This window comes from Lissotriton helveticus, chromosome 3_2 (genome assembly GCF_964261635.1).
Source record: "Lissotriton helveticus chromosome 3_2, aLisHel1.1, whole genome shotgun sequence".
Taxonomy (NCBI): Eukaryota; Metazoa; Chordata; class Amphibia; order Caudata; family Salamandridae; genus Lissotriton; species Lissotriton helveticus.
In genome coordinates, this window is record NC_136062.1 from 479,088,401 (window position 1) to 479,111,397 (window position 22,997).

General features: G+C 52.8%; 1 protein-coding gene across 1 annotated transcript in view; it reads left to right on the top strand.

Annotated features, from left to right (window-relative positions):
- The first annotated feature begins 3,643 nt into the window (after positions 1 to 3,643).
- Positions 3,644 to 22,997, top strand: part of MDK (midkine) — a 122,985-nt gene continuing 103,631 nt past the window's right edge. Inside the window, exons 1-2 of the mRNA XM_078684408.1 lie at positions 3,644 to 3,792; positions 3,836 to 3,934. The gene's annotated coding sequence lies outside the window, so the exon portion shown is untranslated. The remainder of the gene's footprint in view (positions 3,793 to 3,835; positions 3,935 to 22,997) is intronic.

Sequence of the window (22,997 nt, forward strand, 5' to 3'; positions counted from 1 at the left end):
GAACAACTCTTTTGTACAACTGTTGCACCAGCACAGTCTTGCCACTAATGCCACCAAACTGTTGGGTCTGTGGACTGCTACCACATGCCACTAAATGATCTATCCCATTCATCCCTTCAACCCTTTCCGTTCATGGATCTTGCCTTGCTTGGATGATGGTCCTCCAAGAAAGTTACAGAGACAATGCCACTTCCGGAGAAACAATTGCTCATTTCTACACTGAGTTCTGGCTGAACAGAACAGGAAGATCAGCAGCTCCTTTCTGTACTCACTCCACCAATGCGACATTCCCAATAAATGTCCCTTCCAAAGAGCAAGTGAAAATCCAAGTTTTCAACAATCCTGTCAGAACCACCTTTTCCTACCTCAAGAAAAGAACCTCTGCAACGCTGACCGTGGCCCTGTCTGTGATGAAAGTCTTGGGCCTTGTGTGCATCAAAGGCCGTGGGACACAGCACGTGCAATATCACAAGGACTCTGAACACTGCAGACCCTCCAGAATTTGTGGCCTCACCCAACATGTACTTTGTCTGCGGAACCAAGGCCTACACCTGGCTCCCATGGGCCTGGGAAGGCGCGTGCTACATCGCCTTTGTCCTATCACCGACCTACACGGCCCCTGCTGAGCATCATCGAGAAAGGCGTTACAAAGACACTAACCAAGCAGACTCTGCTACATCACAATTCCTTGACGCAGCGAAAGGGCTTGTTCCGCTAACAGCCGAGCCATCAGGCACCTAACTCAGGCAGTTGAAACTGCCCTGAACATCACGGCTGGCATCCTCACTAACAACACTGCCGAGGTTCAGGCAGTCCGTCTGGTGGCCCTACAGAATCGTATGGTCCTGGACGTGGTACTAGCGGACCGTGGAGGAGCATGTCGCATCATCGGGGCCAGCTGTTGCACATACGTCCCTGACACTTCACCTTCTGTTTATGAAGCTATTGAACATCTCCACAGACTGTCTTCGGAAATCGATCAAGGAACAGAGACTTGGACACTTGGAAATTAGCTTTGGGGCATCTTAAGGGAGTGGGGTTGGAAGTTATTAATGATCCTCTTGATTCCAGTACTGGCAATATGTGGTTGTTGTTTATGTGTACACTGTATACCGCCTCTGTGTTCCCTTTTTATAAGCACCTTGCGCCCTAAGACTTTGGGCACTTAGCTGACAAAAATGAGAGTACTATATGAACAAGAGATACAGGAAATTATGGGGATCGAAATAAACAGACAAGCTGGCTAGTCATGTTCAAAGGGCGGACTGTGAAACCTGGGCCGATAATCGTGAACATTACCTGCGCCATCTTGCTCGATGATCCCTTTTTGCGCACACATAGGCCGCAGCCATTTTGATCGACCGCGACCATTTTGTGTTCTGTTGTTCACCCCTGTTTCACCTGCACTTCCACAAGTGTCTGTATAACCTTCTGACCGACTTGGTATGTGTGCTAAGGGTCATAATCTAGCAAACATGCCCACGTTTGATGTTAGCTTAAGAACGACATTCTATTGCCGCCGCAAACCTCTGCATTCCTTGTTCCTCCCCATCCCTGTGCATGTAACCAAAGATTGTAAATACCAAAGGGTCCCGCACTAACCTGGTTTATTGCACCCCAAAGAATGCACCTCCCGATGGACAATGGAACTTGTTTTCCTACCAACAGTAAAGGACGTTAAACCCTGACCAGTCTCACATGATCCCGACCCTGAGGCAAAGGCCAGCTGCCTGATAAACATCATATGTCCGACTGTTTATGATTGGGAGGGTACGAACCAACTTGTCCGAAATGTATGGCATCTTGTCCGGGGCAGGGTGCCAAGCTTACATGACACCAGTCATAAAGATTATATTGTTGAAACACTGAATAAAAGTAGCCTGTTGAAGAGTTGAAGTTAGAACACCTCCCTGAGAGACATCCCGGTGTCTGCGGTAGACGTGCTCTCCTCTGGAGTAAATAAACCTCGTTCTTGCCTTCCAGTTGCCAGCGCCTGCCCCGTTATTTGAATAGAATCGAAAGTGAATTAAAGGTGATAAGCCAAGCAGCTTTCGGGGGTCTCAAAGGGGGCTGCTTTTCATCAGACCTCAGACCTTTGCAGTGTGATGCCTGCTTGACCTCAGAGTTTTGCAGTGAGACACCTGCTGGACCTGAGAGGTCTGCAGTCAGACGCCTGCTCTGGCCTGAGAGCTCTGCAGTGAGACGGCTTCTGGTCTTTAAAGTTTTGCAGTGAGACGCCTGCTGAACCTGAGCTCTTTGCAGTGAGACGCCTGCTGGACCTCAGAGTTTAGCAGTGAGATGCCTGCTGGACCTGAGCTCTTTGCAGTGAGACAGCTTCTGGGCCTCAGAGCTCTGCAGTGAGACGCCTACTCTGGCCTTAGAGCTCTTTGCAGTGAGACGCCTGCTCTGCCCTGAGACGCCTGCTCTGGCCTGAGACGCCTGCTCTGGCCTGAGGTCTGTGCAGTGAGACGCCTGCTGGACCTCAGAGTTTTGCAGTGAGATGCCTGCTGGACCTGAGCTCTTTGCAGTGAGACAGCTTCTGGGCCTCAGAGCTCTGCAGCGAGACGCCTGCTGGAACTAAGAGCTTGTCAGTGAGACGCCTGCAGGACCGGAGAGCTCTGCAGTGAGACGCCTGCTGGACCTGAGCTCTTTGCTGTGAGACGCCTGCTCTGGCCTGAGAGCTCTGAAGTGAGATGCCTGCTGAACCTCAGAGCTCTGCAGTGTTACTCCTGCTCTGGCCTGGGAGCTCTGCAGTGAGACGGCTTCTGGTCCACAGAATTTTGCAGTGAGATGCCTGCTGGACCTGAGCTCTTTGCAGTGAGACGCCTGCTGGACCTCAGAGTTTTGCAGTGAGACGCCTGCTCTGGCCTGAGACGCCTGCTCTGGCCTGAGAGCTCTGCAGTGAGACGCCTGCTCTGGCCTGAGACGCCTACTCGACCTCAGAGCTCTGCAGAGACGTCTGCTCTGGCCTGAGACGCCTACTCGACCTCAGAGCTCTGCAGAGACGTCTGCTCTGGCCTGAGACGCCTACTCGACCTCAGAGCTCTGCAGAGACGTCTGCTCTGGCCTGAGACGCCTGCTCTGGCCTCACAGCTCTGCAGAGACGCCTGCTCTGGCCTGAGCTCTCTGCATTGAGAGTCCTGCTCTGGCCTGAGACGCCTGCTCTGGCCTCACAGCTCTGCAGAGACGCCTGCTCTGGCCTGAGACGCCTGTTCTGGCCTGAGCTCTCTGCATTGAGAGTCCTGCTCTGGCCTGAGACGCCTGCTCTGGCCTCACAGCTCTGCAGAGACGCCTGCTCTGGCCTGAGACGCCTGCTCTGGCCTTAGAGCTCTGCAGTGAGACGCCTGCTGAACCTCAGAGCTCTGTAGTGAGACGCCTGCTCTGCAGTGAGACTCCTGCTCTGGCCTGAGACGCCTGCTCTGGCCTGAGACGCCTGCTCTGGCTTGAGACGCCTGCTCTGCCCTGAGACGCCTGCTCTGGTCTCCTGCTCGCTGCTGGAGGCTGAGACTGGTGCCTCTCTCCGCCGGCTCGAGGGGGGGGAGGGGTCCTTTGGCAAACTTTGGGAAAGCTACCTTTTGTTGTCAGCTCGACGGGGAGGAGGCTGGGGGCTGAAAGGGGCGGAGCCTGACGTGTGACGTCAGGCTCCTAGTTAAATTGAAAAGTTTCCCTATAGTTGACCAGCTTGAACTAGTTCTGTGGACACAAAGAGAGATAAGGACTGGGAGGGACGCAGGCAGCCGAGCCAGAGCCGAGAGTGTGGGCGCCTGGAGCACTCAGGGATTACCAAGGAGCGCTAGAAGAGACGTCGAGGCGCTAGAAGGGAGCATCGAGGCAGCGCTAGAAGAGACGTCGAGGCGCTAGAAGGGAGCATCGAGGCAGGAGGCAGCGCTTAGAAGCCGAAGGAGCCGGGTCGAGGACATCATCAGACAGTCAAGTAAGTGCCTGAGAGACTCGGGGTACCCCCCTACCCCTCCACAGCGAGGCCTGAGTGAGAGCCCCTCGGGGTCTGTCCGACCCCTGAGATTGGGAGAGCGCTGGGGCGGGGGGCAGTCATGGGGCGTCCAAAGGAATATCGGAGGCAGAGTCTGGGGGTCGGTCTGGGTGACCCTAGTGACCCCTAGGAGGGGAGGGGCTCAGGGCACCCCCCACCCCAGGACCTGAGACTACCTCCAGATGTGTCCAGCCCCAGCGAGCCCTGAGACAGCCAAGGGAGGGAGGGAGGGGGTGTCAGGGCACCCGTCATAGCAGTACCTGAGACTACCTCCAGATGTGTCCAGCCCCAGCGAGCCCCGAGACACCCGAGGGAGGGAGGGGATGTCAGGGCACCCACCTCTGCAGTACATGAGACTACATCCAGATGTGTCCAGCCCCAGCGAGCCCTGAGAGAGCCGAGGGAGGGAGGGGGTGTCAGGGCACCCACCACTGCAGTACCTGAGACACCTCCAGATGTGTCCAGCCCCAGCGAGCCCTGAGAGAGCCGAGGGAGGGAGGGGGTGTCAGGGCACCCACCACAGCAGGACCTGAGACTACGTCCAGATGTGTCCAGCCCCAGCGAGCCCTGAGAGAGACGAGGGAGGGGGTGTGAGGGCACCCACCACTGCAGTACCTGAGACTACCTCCAGATGTGTCCAGCCCCAGCGAGCCCCCAGACACCCGAGGGAGGGAGGGGGTGTCAGGGCACCCACCACAGCAGTACCTGAGACACCTCCAGATGTGTCCAGCCCCAGCGAGCCCCTAGACACCCGAGGGAGGGAGGGGGTGTCAGGGCACCCACCACTGCAGTACCTGAGACTACCTCCAGATGTGTCCAGCCCCAGCGAGCCCCCAGACACCCGAGGGAGGGAGGGGGTGTCAGGGCACCCACCACAGCAGTACCTGAGACACCTCCAGATGTGTCCAGCCCCAGTGTGCCCTGAGAGAGCCCAGGCAGGGGGTGTCAGGGCACCCACCACTGCAGTACCTGAGACTACATCCAGATGTGTCCAGCCCCAGCGAGCCCTGAGAGAGACGAGGGAGGGGGTGTGAGGGCACCCACCATAGCAGTACCTGAGACACCTCCAGATGTGCACAGCCCCAGCGAGCCCTGAGAGACAGCCGAGGGAGGGAGGGGGTGTCAGGGCACCCACCACAGTAGTACCTGAGACACCTCCAGATGTGCACAGCCCCAGCGAGCCCTGAGAGACAGCCGAGGGAGGGAGGGGGTGTCAGGGCACCCACCACGGCAGTTCCTGAGAATACCTCCAGATGTGTCCAGCCCCAGCGAGCCCTGAGAGACACCCGAGGGAGGGAGGGGGTGTCAGGGCACCCGTCATAGCCCTACCTGAGACACCTCCAGATGTGTCCAGCCCCAGCGAGCTGTGAGAGAGCCCAGGGAGGGGGTGTCAGGGCACCCACCACTGCAGTACCTGAGACTACCTCCAGATGTGTCCAGCCCCAGCGAGCCCCGAGAGACAGCCCAGGGAGGGAGGGGGTGTCAGGGCACCCACCACAGCAGTACCTGAGACACCTCCAGATCTGTCCAGCCCCAGCGAGCCCTGAGAGACACCCGAGGGAGGGAGGGGGTGTCAGGGCACCCACCACAGCAGGACCTGAGACTACGTCCAGATGTGTCCAGCCCCAGCGAGCCCTGAGAGAGACGAGGGAGGGGGTGTCAGGGCACCCACCACAGCAGTACCTGAGACACCTCCAGATGTGTCCAGCCCCAGCGAGCCCTGAGAGACAGCCCAGGGAGGGAGGGGGGTGTCAGGGCACCCACCACAGTAGTACCTGAGACACCTCCAGATGTGTCCAGCCCCAGTGTGCCCTGAGAGACAGCCGAGGGAGGGAGGGGGGTGTCAGGGCACCCACCACGGCAGTTCCTGAGACTACCTCCAGATGTGTCCAGCCCCAGCGAGCCCTGAGAGACACCCGAGGGAGGGAGGGGGTGTCAGGGCACCCGTCATAGCCCTACCTGAGACACCTCCAGATGTGTCCAGCCCCAGCGAGCTGTGAGAGAGCCCAGGGAGGGGGTGTCAGGGCACCCACCACTGCAGTACCTGAGACTACCTCCAGATGTGTCCAGCCCAAGCGAGCCCCGAGAGACAGCCCAGGGAGGGAGGGGGTGTCAGGGCACCCACCACGGCAGTTCCTGAAAATACCTCCAGATGTGTCCAGCCCCAGCGAGCCCTGAGAGACAGCCGAGGGAGGGAGGGGGTGTCAGGCTGGGCACCCACCACAGCAGTACCTGAGACTACCTTCAGATGTGTCCAGCCCCAGCGAGCCCCCAGACACCAGAGGGAGGGAGGGGGGCCAGGGCACCCACCACAGCAGGACCTGAGACTACCTCCAGATGTGTCCAGCCCTAGCGAGCCCTGAGAGAGCCCAGGGAGGGGGTGTCAGGGCACCCATCATAGCAGTACCTGAGACACCTCCAGATGTGCACAGCCCCAGCGAGCCCTGAGAGAGCGGAGGGAGGGGGTGTCAGGGCACCCGCCACAGCAGTACCTGAGACACCTCCAGATGTGTCCAGCCTCAGCGATTGCTGGGAGACAGCCCAGGGAGGGAGGGGGGTGTCGGGACACCCGCCACAGCAGGACCTGTGACTACGTCCAGATGTGTCAAGCCCCAGCGAGCCCTGAGAGACAGCCCCGGGAGGGAGGGGGTGTCAGGGCTCCCACCACGCAGTCTCATACCCTGCTCTGGAGACACACCGCAGTCTCATGCCCTGCCCTGAGACACACTGCAGTATCTTAGGTCCTAACTCAGGCAAATTACAGGGTCATCTTGGGACATACGTCAGTCTCCGAATCTGCCATTGGGACATATTCCACTCTCTGAGTCTAACCTGGAGACAGACTTCACTCTCCTAGTCTGCCATGGGGATTTAGTCCAGTCTCCGAGTCTGTCCTGGGGAAATAATTTACACTCCGAGCCCGTCCTGGGGACATACTCCGGTCTGCGAGTCAGTCCTCGAGACATATTTCACTCTCTGAGTCTGTCCTGGGGACATAGTCCAGGCTCCGTGTCTGTCCTTGGGACACTCTCCACTCTCTGAGCCTGTCCTGGGGACATACTCCACTCTCTGAGTCTGTCCTGGAGACATACTTCCCTGTCCGAGTCTATCCTGGGGACAGACTCCACTCTCCAAGTCTGTCCTGGGGACATAATTTACACTCTGAGTCTGTTCTGGGGACATACTCCACTCTACGAGTCTGTCCTGGGGACATAGTCCAGTCTCCTAGTCTGTCCTGGGGACATAATTTACTCTCTGAGTCTGTCCTGGGAACATACTCCACTTTCTGAGCCTGTCCTGGGAACAGACTCCACTCTCCAAGTCTGTCCTTGGGACAGACTCCACTCTCCGAGTCTGGCCTTGGGACAGATTCCACTCTCCGAGTCTGGCCTTGGGACAGATTCCACTCTCCGAGTCTGTCCTGGGGACATAGTCTAGGCTCCGTGTCCGTCCTGGGGACACACTCCAGTCTCCAAGTCTGTCCTGGGGACATAGTCTAGGCTCTGTGTCCGTCCTGGGGACACACTCCAGTCTCCAAGTCTGTCCTGGGGACACAATTTACTCTTCGAGTCTGTCCTGGGGACATACTCCAGTCTCTGATTCTGGCCTTGGGACAGATTCCACTCTCCGAGTCTGTCCTGGGGACATAGTCTAGGCTCTGTGTCCGTCCTGGGGACACACTCCAGTCTCCAAGTCTGTCCTGGGGACACAATTTACACTCGGAGTCTGTCCTGGGGACATAATTTACTCTCCGAGTCTGTCCTTGGGACAGACTCCACTCTCCGAGTCTGTCCTTGGGACAGATTCCACTCTCCGAGTCTGTCCTGGGGACATAGTCTAGGCTCCGTGTCTGTCCTGGGGACACACTCCAGTCTCCAAGTCTGTCCTGGGGACACAATTTACACTCTGAGTCTGTCCTGGGGACAAAATTTACTCTCTGAGTCTGTCCTGGGGACATACTCCAGTCTCTGAGTCTGTCCTGTCTCTCTACAGCTCAGTCAAATCACCCCCATCCTCAAAAACCCATCAGCCGACCTGAATGACCCTAACAACTTTCTCCCCATTTCGAACCTCCCACTGCTATCTAAAATCCTGGAAAAATGTGCTTTCCAACAACTCGACAATCACATCGACAAATTTCCACCTACTTGACCCGTTGCAATACGGTTTCAGAAAAGGATGCCGCACGGAAACAGCCATGCTCAAGATTGTTGACGACCTTCACCGGTTCCTTGACAATGTGGAGACCTGCCTTCTCATTCTCCTTGACCTCTCCGCTGCCTTCGATACAGTTAACCATGACTCGCTACTTGACTCACTCCAAACCCGTTTCGGCATTAACGGTCTAGCCCTCAAACGGTTCTGCTTCTTTCTCCAATACAGAACACAACAATTCAAAATCAAGGACTGCCTCTCCAACCCCACGTCGGTCTCCCTAGGCGTACCCCAGGGCCCCATTCTCTCTCCCTCCCTCTTCAACCTCTTTATGGAACCCCTTACCCTCATTCTGAAACAAGCAGGAATTAACTACCATCTCTACGCGGACGACACCCAACTGTACTACAAGATCAAATCCCACTCCGATATTCTCCACCATAACAATGCCCTCCGGCATCTAAAAAAACTCAAACCCTTCATTCCTTCTGATGACTTTAAATCGGTTGTCCAATCCCTAGTCCTCTCCAAAATTAACTATGGTAATGCTATCCTCACTGGAATCCCCAAAACACACCTTGCCCCCCTCAGATCTGTGCTTAACTCCGCCGCCAGGCTAATCACCAACTGCAAACGCTTCGACCACATCTCCCCATCACTCAAGGCCCTAAACTGGCTACCCGTTGAGGGAAGATCTGCATACAAGACTGCTTGCACTACACACAAACCCCTCCCCCAACAAACGCCACTATATCTCTCCGACAAACTTGAAAAAGCGGGCAGCGCCCGGCAGACGAGAAGCTCTAATGCTCTTCTTCTCGTCCCTCCCTATCAAATAGGAGCTCCGCACAATCCCGTTCCTTCTCGGGAAACGCCTCGAACATCTGGAATACCCTCCCCAGAGACCTGAGCTGCAACCCCTCGTACCATAGCTTTAAAAAAGACCTCAAACCCCACCTTCTGTGCAAATACTGGGTCCGTAATCGTTGCATTCAACCCTTTATTCATACCCCGGTAGTCATTTCCCCCTGACAGTCTTTTTCTGTCCGACTCTTCTCCCCTCTCTCTCCCTCCTTGACTTTTTTTCTCCACTCTAATGCTACCCTCTCTCCTTTTAACACTTACCTCTAGCTCCTCCTCAATTCTCCCCAACTCGTTGCTCCCTTATTTATTTATTTATTCAAAGTTTTATATAGTGCGAACAAGATCCTTACAGATATCAGAGCGCTTCACAGAGACAGGGGTAGGGGCAGCAGGAATGAACAGAGATAATGGGAGCAGTATAATAGTCACTAACATAATAGGATAACAGTAACGTACAGAAAACATATCAATATACAATCAGGTAAACAAGTAATATAAGACGGCACAAGTCATTGATCCCACTACAGAAGGGTTCAGGTAAACCTTGGATGTGTGGATGGCTTATACCAGTTTCTTGGGATAGAGAGAACACTGGGTGGGGGCATCGGGAGGGTGATTCAATAAACCAAAGTGTATCATATGTTGGTCGGTAGTAAGAGAGTAGCGTAGTAGTGTCACCATCGAGTAGGAGTATAGTGCCAGAGGACAAGGTGAGCAGTGGTGCAAAGCAATGCAGAGTCTCTGATCCAGCACCTATAAAGTTCAGGAGATCTTGGCCAGAAGGGTGGTTTTCACCTCTTTCTTGAAGAGTGCAGCGGAGGAGATACGCCTGGTTTCAGGAGGGAGCGCATTCCAGATCCTGGGTGCCATTCCTGAGAAGGAGCGCTTGTATGTTTTTTCTTTCCGGAATCTACGGGGTTTCAGGAGTAGATTTTTAGCACTTCTATTGGATCTCAAACCTCCTGATATAGACAACTTTTGAGCGAGGTAGTTGGGTGCCTTGTGGTGCACGGCCGAGTGTGTCATAACTACAATTTTTAGCTGTATTCTGGCTTCAAAAGGCAGCCATTTTAGGGACTTTAAGTCTGGGGATATATGCAAATGTTTTCTTGAGCCAGTAATGAGTCTCGCGGCAGCGTTCAGGGAGGCTCTTAGGGGTGCTGTTGTGGATAGCGGGAGTCCGCTGAGGGCCACAATTCCGTAGTCTATGCGACTTCTCCTCTCTTTTGCTCCCCTCCACCCTATTTCACTCGATTCTTCTTCGCTTCCTCACTTAACGGACCCGATCTCTCCCTCTCCCACTTTCCTAATTTGAGCGGTGCTGCATGTTTCGGACAATGTATGTTTGATCAGCCCTATCCTATTTAACTGCATAAACGAATGCCTTGTCCCGGGTAAACTATCCTTCTTTAGCTCCCTTGCCTTTTTTATTGTTTCTGTGTTAATTGTCTACAATTACATTTTTGTTCTACTCATGGCATATCTGTTAGTCTATTTTGCTTATTTAAGAAGTGTTTTTGTTAAATGTGCAATGTCTGTATACTTTCTTCGATCCCGCTGAATCTACTGTACCGACTAGAATCTTAATGCTCATGTAAAGCGCTCTGCTACCCCTGGGGCTTGAATCGCTGTATAAAACTTTTCAAATAAATAAATAAATACTTCAGTCTCCAAGTCAGTCCTGGGGACATGCTTCACCCTCCAATTCTGTTCTGGGGACATACTTCACTCTCCGAGTCTGTCCAGGGGACACACTCCACTCTCAGAGTCTGTCCTGGAGACATACTCCACTCTCCGAGTCTGACCTGTGGACATACTCTGGTCTCCGAGTCTGTCCTTGGGAACATACTCCAGTCTCATGGTCTGTCCTGGAGACATGCTCCACTCTCTGAGTCTGTCCTGGGAACATACTTTACTCTCCGAGTCTGTTCTGGGGACACACTGCGGTCTCCAAGTCTGTCCTGTGGACATACTCTGGACTCCGTGTCTGTCCTGGGATCATACTCCAGTCTCCAAGTCGCTCCTGGAGACACACTCCAGTCTCCGAGTCTGTCCAGGGGACACACTCCACTCTCAGAGTCTGTGCTGGAGATATACTTTACTCCCGAGTCTGTTCTGGGGACACACTTTGGTCTCCAAGTCTGTCCTGGGAACATACTCCGGACTGCGAGTCTGTCCTGTCCTTAGGACATATTTCAGTTTACAAGCATGTCCTGGGGACATACTCCAGTCTCTGTCCTGGGGACACACTCCACTCTCTGAGTCTGTCCTGCAGACATACTCCACTCTCCGAGTCTGTCCTGGGGACATAGTTTACTGTCCGAGTCTGTTCTGGGGACACACTGCGGTCTCAGAGTCTGTCCTGTGGACAAACTCCGGTCTCCGAGGCTGTCCTTGGGACATATTTCACTCTCCTAGTCTGTCCTTGGGACGTACTCCAGTCCCCGAGTCTGTCTTGGTGACATACTCCACTCTCCGAGTCTGTCCTGGAAACATACCTCATCGCCGAGTCTGTCCTGGGGTCATGCTTCACTCTCCGAGACTGTCCTGGGGAAATACTACGGTGGCCACCCAGCCTCTGGCACCAACAGAACACCTGACAAGAACTCCTGGCTCCCTGTGTTTTCATCTGAGATTCAAGCTTTCATTGAATGCCTGGAAATGGGTTCACTTCGCTCCAGCGGCAGAGCAGCCGGGCCGAGTACTCCGCTCCGCCAGTGGAATATGCTGAGTTTTACCAACTCTGCGATCTGCTGGGAATGTGAGGTTGCGGCAAAACTCTGACTCTGTCGCAGAGCGGAGTATACCCCTCGGTAGACCTGGATGGAAAATTCTGTTCCGCTCGCGGAATTTGCGTAATTTCTTGTTCCGCGGAGAACACGGAATTGCCAAAAATTCCGCGATTCGCAGCTTAGCGGAATTTTTTGCTTGTTCGTGCTTTCAAAATGTGTGTTCGCAAAATATTTCTCCCCGAGCACGCAAACAGTGCTCGCAAACAGGAAAAAGCATTGCGAATACGGGGAAAAAGCAATTCCGTGTGTTCGCTGAACTTTTGCGTGCTTGCTGAGATATTTGACCGTTTCGCGGAGCTTTGCGTAGCATGCCTACGCAAATTCCACCCACCCATACCCCTCAGCCGAGTCAGTCCCCCACAAAAAAAAGTAAACCCCATTTACTTTCTCTTCTGCCGTCTACGGGCCGTCCTTGTCGTGATGTCTCCTTCTTGCCATCATCCTCCTCCTCGCGTCCCCCAATGTATTACGTCTTACATGGAACTGCGCATGCGCGAGGAGGAGGACGACTGCAAGGAGACACCGCGGCGAAGAGGACAGCGGGCCACAGACGACAGAAGAGAATTTATGGGGGGGTTTTTGTTGGGCTTGGGCGGAGCGGAGTTACACTGATTTTTTTTTTACAACTCCTCGGAACTCCGCGGAGCACCACTCCGCATACTGTGCCCATGGTTAGTGGTGATCTCTACCCCTGCTCTGCAGATGGTAGCGGTGGTCTCTGTCAGTGGAGATCTCTGCCAGTGGTGATCTCTGTCAGTGGTGATCTCTGCCAGTGGTGATCTCTGCCAGTGGTGATCAGCCCCTGCTCCAAGAGGCCAGTGGTGATCTGTCAGTAGCGATCTGTCAGTGGTGACCTCTGTCAGTGGTGATCTGTCAGCAGTGATCTCTGTCAGTGGTGATCTGTCAGCAGTGATCTGTCAGCAGTGATCTCTGTCAGTGGTGATCTGTCAGTGGTGATCTGTCAGTGGTGATCTCTGTCAGTGGTGATCTCTGTCTGTGGTGATCTCTGTCAGTGGTGATCTCTGTCAGTGGGGATCTCTCTCAGTGGTGATCTCTGTCTGTGGTGATCTCTGTCAGTGGGGATCTCTCTCAGTGGTGATTGGTCAGTGGTGATCTGTCTGTGGTGATCTCTGTCTGTGGTGATCTCTGTCAGTGGTGATCTGTCAGTGGTGATCTGTCAGTGGTGATCGTCAGTGGTGATATCTGTCAGTGGTGATCTGTCAGTGGTGATCGCTGTCAGTGGTGATCTCTGCCAGTGGTGATCTCTGTCTGTGGTGATCTCTGTCTGTGGTGATCTCTGTCTGTGGTGATCTCTGTCAGTGGTGATCTGTCAGTGGTGATCTGTCAGTGGTGATATCTGTCTGTGGTGATCGCTGTCAGTGGTGATCGCTGTCAGTGGTGATCTCTGTCAGTGGTGATCTCTGTCTGTGGTGATCTGTCTGTGGTGATCTCTGTCTGTGGGGATCTCTCTCAGTGGTGATTGGTCAGTGGTGATCTGTCAGTGGTGATCTGTCTGTGGTGATCTCTGTCTGTGGTGATCTCTGTCAGTGGTGATCTGTCAGTGGTGATCGTCAGTGGTGATATCTGTCAGTGGTGATATCTGTCTGTGGTGATATCTGTCTGTGGTGATCGCTGTCAGTGGTGATCGCTGTCAGTGGTGATCTCTGTCAGTGGTGATCTCTGTCTGTGGTGATCTCTGTCTGTGGTGATCTCTGTCTGTGGGGATCTCTCTCAGTGGTGATTGGTCAGTGGTGATCTGTCAGTGGTGATCTCTGTCTGTGGTGATCTCTGTCTGTGGTGATCTCTGTCAGTGGTGATCTGTCAGTGGTGATCGTCAGTGGTGATATCTGTCAGTGGTGATATCTGTCTGTGGTGATCTCTGTCTGTGGTGATCACTATCAGTGGTGATCTTTGTCTGTGGTGATCTCTGTCTGTGGTGATCTCTGTCTGTGGTGATCTCTGTCAGTGGTGATCTCTGCCAGTGGTGATCTCTGTCTGTGGTGATCTCTGTCTGTGGTGATCTCTGTCAGTGGTGATCTGTCAGTGGTGATATCTGTCTGTGGTGATCGCTGTCAGTGGTGATCTCTGTCAGTGGTGATCTCTGTCAGTGGTGATCTCTGTCTGTGGTGATCTCTGTCTGTGGTGATCTCTGTCAGTGGAGATCTCTCTCGGTGGTGATATCTGTCTGTGGTGATATCTGTCAGTGGTGATCTCTGTCAGTGGTGATCTCTGTCAATGGTGATCTGTCAGTGGTGATCTCTGTCTGTGGTGATCACTGTCAGTGGTGATCTCTGTCGGTGGTGATCTCTGTCAATGGTGATCTGTCAGTGGTGATCTCTGTCGGTGCTGATCTCTGCCAGTGATGATCTGCCTGTGGTGCTCTCTGTCAATGGTGATCTGTCTGTGGTGATTGCTGTCCGTGGTGATCCCTGTCAGTGGTGATCTCTCTCGTGGTGATCTGTCAGTGGTGATATCTGTTGGTGGAGATCTCAGTCAGTGGTGATCTGTCAGTGGTGATCTGTCAGTGGTGATCCCTGTCAGTGGTGATCCCTGTCAGTGGTGATCTGTCAGTGGTGATCTCTGTCAGTGGTGATCTCTGCCAGTGATTATCTGGCTGTGGTGATCTCTGTCAATGTTGACCTCTGTCTGTGGTGACCTCTGTCTGTTGTGATCGCTGTCAGTGGTGATCTCTGTCAGTGGTGATCTCTGTCAGTGGTGATCTCTGTTAGTGATTCTCTGCCAGTGGTGATCTCTGCCAGTGGTGATCTCTGCCAGTGGTGACCCCTGCCAGTGGTCATCTGTCAGTGGTGATCTGTGTCAGTGGTGATCTCTGCCAGTGGTGATCTGCCCCTGCTCCAAGAGGCCAGTTGTGATCTGTCAGTGGTGACTTCTGTCGGTGGTGATCTGTCAGGGGTGACCATGGCCAGTGGTGACCACGGCCAGTGGTGACCACTGTCAGTGGTGATGGTTCAGTGGTGATCTCTGCCAGTGGTGACCACTGTCAGTGGTGATCTCTGCCAGTGGTGATCTCTGCCAGTGGGGACCACAGTCAGTGGTGATCTGTCAGTGGTGATCTCTGCCAATGGTGACCTATGTCAGTGGTGATCTCTGCCAGTGGTGACCACTGTCAGTGGTGATCTCTGCCAGTGGTGTCGGTGGTGATCCCTGCCAGTGGTGATCTGTCAGCGGTGATCTCTGTCAGTGGTGATCTGCCAGTGGTCAACTGTCAGCGGTGATCCCTGTCAGTGGTGATCTGTAAGTGGTTACCTCTGTCAGTGGAGATTTCTACCAGTGGTGATCTGCCCCTGCTCCAAGAGGCCGGTTGTGATCTATCAGTGGTGACTTCTGTCGGTGGTGATCTGTCTGTGGTGATCTCTGGCAGTGACAATCTCTGCCAGTTGTGATCTATCAGTGGTGATCTGCCAGTGGTGACCTCTGTCAGTGGTGATCTGTCAGTGGTGACCTCTGTCAGTGGTGACCTCTGTCAGTGGTGATCGCTGTCAGTGGTGATCTGTCAGTGGTAATCTCTTGTCAGTGGTAATCTCTGTCAGCGGTGATCTCTGTCACTGGTGATCTGTCCGTGGTGATCTGTCAGTGGTGATCTCTGTCAGTGGTGATCTCTGTCAGTAGTGATCTCTGTCAGTAGTGATCTCTGCCAGTGACGATCTGCCTGTGGTGATCTGCCTGTGGTGATCTCTGCCAGTGGTGACCTCTGCCAGTGGTGACCTCTGCCAGTGGTGATCTCTGCCAGTGACGATCTCTGTCAGAGGTGATCTGCCAGTGGTGACCTCTGCCAGTGGTGATCTCTGCCAGTGGTGATCTCTGCCAGTGGTGACCTATGTCAGTGGTGATCTCTGCCAGTGGTGATCTGTCAGCGGTGATCTCTGTCAGTGGTGATCTGCCAGTGGTGATCGCTGACAGTGGTGACCTCTGTCAGTGGTGATCTCTGTCAGTGGTCAACTGTCAGCGGTGATCCCTGTCAGTGGTGATCTGTAAGTGGTTACCTCTGTCAGTGGAGATTTCTACCAGTGGTGATCTGCCCCTGCTCCAAGAGGCCAGTTGTGATCTATCAGTGGTGACTTCTGTCGGTGTGATCTGTCTGTGGTGATCTCTGGCAGTGACAATCTCTGCCAGTTGTGATCTGTCAGTGGTGATCTGCCAGTGGTGACCTCTGTCAGTGGTGACCTCTGTCAGTGGTGATCGCTGTCAGTGGTGATCGCTGTCAGTGGTGATCTGTCAGTGGTAATCTCTGTCAGTGGTAATCTCTGTCAGTGGTAATCTCTGTCAGTGGTGATCTGTCAGTGGTGATCTGTCAGTGGTGATCTCTGTCAGTAGTGATCTCTGCCAGTGACGATCTCTGTCAGTGGTGATCTGCCTGTGGTGACCTCTGCCAGTGGTGACCTCTGCCAGTGGTGATCTCTGTCAGTGGTGATCTCTGCCAGTGACGATCTCTGTCAGAGGTGATCTGTCAGTGGTGACCTCTGCCAGTGACGATCTCTGTCAGAGGTGATCTGTCAGTGGTGATCTCTGCCAGTGGTGATCCCTGCCAGTGGTGATCTGCCAGTGACGATCTCGGTCAGAGGTGATCTGTCAGTGGTGACCTCTGCCAGTGATGATCTCTGTCAGAGGTGATCTGTCAGAGGTGATCTGTCAGAGGTGATCTCTGCCAGTGGTGATCCCTGTCAGTGGTGATCTGTCAGTGGTGATCTGCCAGTGGTGATCGCTGCCAGTGGTGACCTCTGTCAGTGGTGATCTCTGTCAGTGGTCAACTGTCAGCGGTGATCCCTGTCAGTGGTGATCTGTAAGTGGTTACCTCTGTCAGTGGAGATTTCTACCAGTGGTGATCTGCCCCTGCTCCAAGAGGCCAGTTGTGATCTATCAGTGGTGACTTCTGTCAGTGTGATGTGTCTGTGGTGATCTCTGGCAGTGACAATCTCTGCCAGTTGTGATCTGTCAGTGGTGATCTGCCAGTGGTGACCTCTGTCAGTGGTGACCTCTGTCAGTGGTGATCGCTGTCAGTGGTGATCTGTCAGTGGTAATCTCTGTCAGTGGTAATCTCTGTCAGTGGTGATCTCTGTCAGTGGTGATCTGTCAGTGGTGATCTGTCAGTGGTGATCTCTGTCAGTGACGATCTCTGTCAGTGGTGATCTGCCTGTGGTGATCTCTGCCAGTGGTGACCTCTGCCAGTGGTGATCTCTGTCAGTGGTGATCTCTGCCAGTGACGATCTCGGTCAGAGGTGATCTGTCAGTGGTGACCTCTGCCAGTGATGATCTCTGTCAGAGGTGATCTGTCAGAGGTGATCTGTCAGAGGTGATCTCTGCCAGTGGTGATCCCTGCCAGTGGTGATCCCTGTCAGTGGTGATCTGTCAGTGGTGATCTCTGTCAGTAGTGATCTCTGCCAGTGACGATCTCTGTCAGTGGTGATCTGCCTGTGGTGACCTCTGCCAGTGGTGACCTCTGCCAGTGGTGATCTCTGCCAGTGACGATCTCTGTCAGAGGTGATCTGTCAGTGGTGACCTCTGCCAGTGACGATCTCTGTCAGAGGTGATCTGTCAGTGGTGACCTCTGCCAGTGACGATCTCTGTCAGAGGTGATCTGCCAGTGGTGATCCCTGCCAGTGGTGATCTGCCAGTGGTGATCTGCCAGTGGTGATCTGTCAGTGGTGATCTCTGCCAGTGGTGATCTGCCCCTGCACCTAGACCCCAGTGGTAATGGAAGCTGCAGCCTCATCTTTAGGGCTGTGGGGGGCACCACAAGAGCCCCTCCACCGAGCTGCACGTCCCCTGGTCGGCAGTGAGTCCTGCCCTGCAGCTGGGGGTGGGAGCGGAGGGGAGGGGGGGGGGTGGTCTGCACGCGGTCCGGATAGAACATGGGGTCAGGAAGTCATGTAAATGCCATGTGGGCGGGGGGGTGCTCATTAACACCAGGGGAGGGGCTTAGGGGGTGATATACCTGCCAGAAGTCATTCTCCTCTGCCCCGGGGGGCGTGACCCCCTCAGACCCTGTCCCCGCCCCTCCCCCACGGCGCCTTTCACCAGGGCCTGGTTCCCATCCTCAGGGGCCACAGGGGGGTCAGCCATTGTCCAGGGCCCCGCATTGCGATGCTCTAAAGTGGCTTGTAAAGTGACCCCACCCCCCTCCCTAAGATGTTACCCGCTCCCGGACGCCACCTCCCTCCAGACCAAAGCTGCTCCTGAGCAGAGCGGTGATTGGCTGGCCCAGACTTCACAAGGCTGCCTTCTTTGTGTTACTACAAGTTATACGAAGAGCAAGAAAGTGTGCGCTTATTTTCAAGTAAAATGTTTGCCACCCATTGACAGGAGCTTTTTATAGGAAAGGGGCAAAGATCCCTCAGGAACGTTGCACTAAACTTAAATTGAATGGCACATTCGATTTTTTGGTCGACCAGCTGCAGGCTTTGCAAACTAATTAACACCGTTAAAACGTCGACGAGTTGATACAAAGTAAACCTCCGAACCTATATATATCCTTCACATGCGTTCGAATATTTTGTAAGGTTCGTTCCTAAATGAAAGCAACCTCCAGGTTGTGTGGAAGGTTTACTTTCGCAGGCACATTAATTCCCATTCATTACGGTTTTGGCGGGAAACATAAACGCAGGCGTCAGATTCCAGCAGCGCATGCAGCTCTTGGAGCAGAGTTAGGAATGTAGGCGCTCCACACACCTAGGCCTAGATGTATCAAGCCTTTTGCGATTCGTTAAGGCCGAAATTCGCAGAATTTCGGCCTTAACGAATCGCAAACGGACATTTTGCATCTTTTGGGATGTATTAGAAATTAGCAAAATAAGGAATCGCAAAAAATTGCGATTCCTTATTTTGCTTAAGCATTTAAGGAATCGCAATTTTGCGATTCCTTAAATGCCATGTATGAAATTTTTTTACATTGCGAATTCAGGTTAAGGAATCGCAAATTAACACCAATTTGAGGTTTGTGTTAATTTGCGATATCCTTTCAAAAACCAAAATATGACAATTTTGAAGGTGGCATGTGACACACATACATGCCCATAGGGCATGTATGTGTGCCATATGCACACACATGTAAGTTTCAGGGGTGCAGCAGGGTGTCCATGAGACACCCCTGCACCCTTGAAATAATTCTCAAATTGCGATTAGCAAATTGCGAATTCGCAATTTGAGAATTACTTCACAATCATTCCTAAGGGCCTCCTGGCCCATAGGAATGCATGGGAAATTATTCCTTATTTGCGAATTCGCAAAATGCGAATTCGCAAATAAAGGTTAATAAGGAATCGCTAAAAAAAAGCGATTTTTTACATACATTCCATTTTGCGAATCTTAAATAGCGATTCGCTAAAAATCGCTATTTAAGATTCGCAAAATGGAATCTTGATACATCTAGGCCCTAGTGTCATCTTAAGCACACACAGCGTCGCTTTGTGGAGGGGGCTGGAGTCCCCCCGCCCATCGGTGGTGTGGAGTGAAGGCCCCCCCTCACAGGGGATATATGGTCTAAAGTTTTATACTGTGTTTCCATTGGCTGTCTAAACCTCGTCACCAGTAAGGCCACAATGTTGGCGAGTAGGTATTGCAGCTGGCCAATGAGAAACCTGTAATGACGCCTTCCATGGGTTATTTACATCCTGTTCCTGTGAAGAAAGTGAAAGGCTTGGGTCTATGGTAGGCGGTGGCGCGGTGGCCTGCCCTGGACGCCCGGGGAAAGCTGGCAACGTGTAAACCCTTGTAAATGTTTAATGTCTGTACTTTTATGATATATTTTATCGAATAAAGTATTACAAGAGCAAGAGTAAATCCTTGTACTCGAGCTTACACGAGTGTCCTCTGAGCAAACTACAGGTGACACCTGGTACCTGGTCTCACATGAGCATCTTCTAAACTCACTACCGGCGACACCTTGTACCTGGTCTCACGTGAGCATCTTCTAAACTCACTACCGGCGACACCTTGTACCTGGTCTCACGTGAGCATCTTCTAAACTCACTACAGGTGACACCTTGTACCTGGTCTCACGTGAGCATCTTCTAAACTCACTACCGGCGACACCTTGTATCTGGTCTCATGTGAGCATCTTCTAAACTCACTACCGGCGACACCTTGTACCTGGTCTCACGTGAGCATCTTCTAAACTCACTACAGGTGACACCTTGTACCTGGTCTCACATGAGCATCTTCTAAACTCACTACAGGTGACACCTTGTACCTGGTCTCACGTGAGCATCTTCTAAACTCACTACCGGCGACACCTTGTACCTGGTCTCACGTGAGCATCTTCTAAACTCACTACCGGCGACACCTTGTACCTAGTCTCATGTGAGCATCTTCTAAACTCACTACCGGCGACACCTTGTATCTGGTCTCATGTGAGCATCTTCTAAACTCACTACCGGCGACACCTTGTACCTAGTCTCATGTGAGCATCTTCTAAACTCACTACCGGCGACACCTTGTACCTGGTCTCATGTGAGCATCTTCTAAACTCACTACCGGCGACACCTTGTACCTAGTCTCATGTGAGCATCTTCTAAACTCACTACCGGCGACACCTTGTACCTAGTCTCATGTGAGCATCTTCTAAACTCACTACCGGCGACACCTTGTACCTAGTCTCACGTGAGCATCTTCTAAACTCACTACCGGCGACACCTTGGATCACATGAGCATCTTCTAAACTCACTACCGGCGACACCTTGTACCTAGTCTCACGTGAGCATCTTCTAAACTCACTACCGGCGACACCTTGTACCTAGTCTCATGTGAGCATCTTCTAAACTCACTACAGGTGACACCTTGTATCTGGTCTCATGTGAGCATCTTCTAAACTCACTACCGGCGACACCTTGTACCTAGTCTCATGTGAGCATCTTCTAAACTCACTACCGGCGACACCTTGTACCTAGTCTCATGTGAGCATCTTCTAAACTCACTACCGGCGACACCTTGTATCTGGTCTCATGTGAGCATCTTCTAAACTCACTACCGGCGACACCTTGTACCTAGTCTCATGTGAGCATCTTCTAAACTCACTACCGGCGACACCTTGTACCTAGTCTCACGTGAGCATCTTCTAAACTCACTACCGGCGACACCTTGTACCTAGTCTCACGTGAGCATCTTCTAAACTCACTACCGGCGACACCTTGTACCTAGTCTCATGTGAGCATCTTCTAAACTCACTACCGGCGACACCTTGTACCTAGTCTCACGTGAGCATCTTCTAAACTCACTACCGGCGACACCTTGGATCACATGAGCATCTTCTAAACTCACTACCGGCGACACCTTGTACCTAGTCTCACGTGAGCATCTTCTAAACTCACTACCGGCGACACCTTGTACCTAGTCTCATGTGAGCATCTTCTAAACTCACTACAGGTGACACCTTGTACCTGGTCTCACGTGAGCATCTTCTAAACTCACTACCGGCGACACCTTGTACCTGGTCTCACATGAGCATCTTCTAAACTCACTACCGGCGACACCTTGTACCTGGTCTCACGTGAGCATCTTCTAAACTCACTACCGGCGACACCTTGTACCTAGTCTCATGTGAGCATCTTCTAAACTCACTACCGGCGACACCTTGTACCTGGTCTCACGTGAGCATCTTCTGAACTCACTACCAGCGACACCTTGGATCACATGAGCATCTTCTAAACTCACTACCGGCGACACCTTGTACCTGGTCTCACGTGAGCATCTTCTAAACTCACTACCGGCGACACCTTGTACCTGGTCTCACGTGAGCATCTTCTAAACTCACTACCGGCGACACCTTGTACCTGGTCTCACGTGAGCATCTTCTAAACTCACTACAGGTGACACCTTGTATCTGGTCTCATGTGAGCATCTTCTAAACTCACTACCGGCGACACCTTGTACCTGGTCTCATGTGAGCATCTTCTGAACTCACTACCGGCGGCACCTTGTACCTGGTCTCATGTGAGCATCTTCTAAACTCACTACAGGTGACACCTTGTATCTGGTCTCATGTGAGCATCTTCTAAACTCACTACCGGCGGCACCTTGTACCTGGTCTCACATGAGCATCTTCTAAACTCACTACCGGCGACACCTTGTACCTAGTCTCATGTGAGCATCTTCTAAACTCACTACCGGCGACACCTTGTACCTGGTCTCACGTGAGCATCTTCTAAACTCACTACCGGCGACACCTTGTACCTGGTCTCATGTGAGCATCTTCTAAACTCACTACCGGCGACACCTTGTACCTAGTCTCATGTGAGCATCTTCTAAACTCACTACCGGCGACACCTTGTACCTAGTCTCACGTGAGCATCTTCTGAACTCACTACCGGCGACACCTTGGATCACATGAGCATCTTCTAAACTCACTACCGGCGACACCTTGTACCTGGTCTCACGTGAGCATCTTCTAAACTCACTACAGGTGACACCTTGTATCTGGTCTCATGTGAGCATCTTCTAAACTCACTACCGGCGACACCTTGTACCTGGTCTCACGTGAGCATCTTCTAAACTCACTACCGGCGACACCTTGTACCTGGTCTCACGTGAGCATCTTCTAAACTCACTACAGGTGACACCTTGTATCTGGTCTCATGTGAGCATCTTCTAAACTCACTACCGGCGACACCTTGTACCTGGTCTCACGTGAGCATCTTCTAAACTCACTACCGGCGACACCTTGTACCTAGTCTCATGTGAGCATCTTCTAAACTCACTACCGGCGACACCTTGTACCTGGTCTCATGTGAGCATCTTCTAAACTCACTACCGGCGACACCTTGTACCTAGTCTCATGTGAGCATCTTCTAAACTCACTACCGGCGACACCTTGTACCTAGTCTCACGTGAGCATCTTCTGAACTCACTACCGGCGACACCTTGGATCACATGAGCATCTTCTAAACTCACTACAGGTGACACCTTGTACCTGGTCTCACATGAGCATCTTCTAAACTCACTACCGGCGACACCTTGTACCTGGTCTCATGTGAGCATCTTCTAAACTCACTACAGGTGACACCTTGTACCTGGTCTCACATGAGCATCTTCTAAACTCACTACCGGCGACACCTTGTACCTGGTCTCACGTGAGCATCTTCTAAACTCACTACCGGCGACACCTTGTACCTAGTCTCATGTGAGCATCTTCTAAACTCACTACCGGCGACACCTTGTACCTAGTCTCACGTGAGCATCTTCTG